General features: G+C 50.2%; 1 long non-coding RNA gene across 1 annotated transcript in view; it reads left to right on the top strand.

Moving 5' to 3' along the window:
- Positions 1–2,490, top strand: part of LOC125487179 — an 8,773-nt gene extending 6,283 nt beyond the window's left edge. The window contains exons 3-4 of the long non-coding RNA XR_007265704.1: positions 535–602; positions 1,677–2,490. This is a non-coding gene — a long non-coding RNA (uncharacterized LOC125487179). The remainder of the gene's footprint in view (positions 1–534; positions 603–1,676) is intronic.
- Positions 2,491–3,046: the final 556 nt, after the last annotated feature.

Genomic DNA, 3,046 nt, shown 5'->3' with positions numbered 1-3,046 from the left:
AGGGAGAGAGAGAGGGAGAGACACACACACATAGGGAGAGAGAGAGGGAGAGATACACACACACAGGGAGAGAGAGAGGGAGAGATACACACAGGGAGAGAGAGGGAGAGAGACACACACATAGGGAGAGAGAGAGGGAGAGACACACACACATAGGGAGAGAGAGAGGGAGAGACAGACACACACAGGGAGAGAGGGAGAGACACACACACAGGGAGAGAGAGAGGGAGAGATACACACACACACACGGAGAGATACACACACACGGAGAGAGAGAGGGAGAGACACACACACAGGGAGAGAGAGAGGGAGAGACACACACACACAGGGAGAGAGAGAAGGAGAGACACACACACAGGCAGAGAGAAAGAGAGGAAGAGGCAGACACATACAGAGGGAGAGACAGCCAGATGCAGAGAGGGAAAGGGGCAGAGGAAGTCCATACTGTAACTGACCCAGTTAACTGAATGCTGCAAACTTCTCCAGAATTCAGCTGGTCTTTATTTTCACCAATATATTTTTGTTGTAAACTAGGTAACCCCTCAGGGACTCCGCGAGCTGACACACCATCAATACGGACGTACTCGTGCTAGCATCACTCAGTAAGTTAAGTGTGAGCCAGACACACAGTGTTGGCATTTACGGAGCTGTGTGCTTTCAAATTTGGACACAACAGTATTGAGTTGTCCAATTCATCATAGTTCAGAAGTGGGGATGTTCACCGATGATAACACAATATTCAGCAAAATTTGTGACTCCTCAGATTTTGAAGGAGCCCATGTTCAAATGTAACAAGATCAGGGCAGTATGCAGGCTTGGGCTAACAAGTGGCAAGTGACATTCACACCATACAAATGCCACACTATGACCATCTCCAACAATAGACAATCTAACCACTGCCCCTTGACATTCAGTGGTATTACTATCATTGAATCCCCCACTAGCAACATCCTGGGGGTTACCATTGACCGGAAACTCAACTGGACTCACCGTTTAAACACAGTGATTACTGGGGCAGGTCAGGGTCCAGGAATACTGCAGTGAGTAACTCTCCTTCTGACTCCCGCACAGCCATCTACAAGGCACAAGCCAGGAGTGTGATGGAATACTCCCCACTTGCCTGGTTGGGTGTGGCCCCAACAACACTCAAGAAGCTCGACACCGTCCAGGACAAAACAACCCGCTTGATTGACATCACATCCACAAACATCCACTCTCTCCATCACTGATGCTCAGTAGCAGCAGTGCGTACCATCTACAAGATGCACTGCAGAAATTCACCAAAGATCCTCTGGCAGCACCTTCCAAACCCACAAGCACTTCCATCTCCACCTAGAAGGACAAGGGCAGCAGATACATGGGAACACCACCCCCAGTAAATTCCATCCAAGCCACTCACCATCCTGACTTGGAAATATATCGCTGTTCCTTCAGTATCATTGGGTCAAAATCCTCGAATTCCTGCAAGATCATAGTGGGTCAACCTGCAACATGTTGACTGTAGCAGTTCAAGAAGGCAGCTCACCCCCACCTTCTCCAGGGCAACCAGGGACGGGCAATAAATGTGGACCCAGCCAGTGACAGCACATTGGGTGAATAAAGAACAAAATTTGGTAAATCAGAAGTGAACTCTCTGAAAGGCTCTGCATGAAATGTTTTCCCTTTTGCTCCCGCAGATCTCGAGGGGATTGTGATGAGTCGCTGTCGTGCAGTTAATTGTGGCTGGAAGAATCGAAGAACCAGTTTTGAGAACTATCACAGAACTGACCCGACTGTTAAAAGGGGCAAGAGAACCCCCCCCACCCCGCCACCACCGTCTCCCCTCGCCCCTATCCCCAGTGTTGCTCCCGAGAAGAGTGGGCGAGAGGGTGGAGAGGTTGTTTCATTCCTTCAGTGACACTGTTTTCATTTTCTGTCACTCTGTGGGTCCCACATCTGAGGTCAATCACCCACCACCCCTCCCCCCAAACTCTACCGCCCCCCCCGCCCCCAAGACTGTTAGCGGGACTGACCCACAGTCCTGGCCCGAGGCCTGTGGGTGACTCAGGGGTATACGGCAGGAGAAGCTATGACACGACTTTAAGGTATTATCCTGTTTTGGGCCCTGGATGTAAATACACCGATCAGCCCGCCCTGCCCTCCCACAGCCACATTTCCTTCCCACCCCTCCTATAAAGTGCTGGGATTGTTTTTTTTCTCTTGTGCGTAAGAGTTCCTAAAACTGTTGCTGTACCGGGGAAAGTTGCCTTTGAGAGGTTTCTTCATTTATTTTAACATCCAGTCGCTCGTCCCGGGCTTGCACTTTGGCTTCTGTGTCTCCTACCAGCACCCCCTCACCCCCACTGCCCCACTCAGCTTCAGCCTGTTCATGCTGCACAGCACAGTGTCCTCTCTCCCAACCCTACACACACACACACACACACCGATGCACGCACACGCCCAGACACACAGACACACACGCACATAGACATACACGTACACAGACATACACACGCACAGACACACACGCACACAGACATACACGCACACAGACACATGCACAGACACACACACATGCACATGCACACACACACACATGCGTGCACACAGACACACACGCCCGCACGCACAGACACACACATGCGTGCACATAGACATACACACCCGCACGCACACATGCGTGCACACATGGTGTCACCCCTTGCCTTCAATTGACTGAGCTCCTGTTTGATTCAGTGATTATCGTCTGGTCAGCAGGCTCAGGGGCACAAATAGACAGTTTGTCAGGGAGTGAGCTTTCTACAGGACATTGCTGTCCCTGTCAGGGAGTGTTTGATGGGGACAGTGTAGAGGAAACTTTACTTTCATTTTAAAAGAGAGAGTTTTACTCTGTATCTAACCCCGTGCTATCCCTGTCCTGGGAGTATTTGATGGAGACAGTATCAAGGGACATTTAATTTCTGTTTAAAAGAGTAGAGGGAGCTTTACTCTGTATCTAACCCCGTGCTGTTCCTCTCCTATGAATGTTTGATGGGGACAGTGTAGAGGGAGCTTTACTCTGTATCTA

The sequence above is a fragment of the Rhincodon typus genome, chromosome 37, assembly GCF_021869965.1.
Source record: "Rhincodon typus isolate 14 chromosome 37, sRhiTyp1.1, whole genome shotgun sequence".
Lineage (NCBI taxonomy): Eukaryota > Metazoa > Chordata > Chondrichthyes > Orectolobiformes > Rhincodontidae > Rhincodon > Rhincodon typus.
The sequence above is the reverse complement of the archived record's forward strand: the minus strand, read 5'-3'. Positions and strand labels throughout refer to the sequence as shown.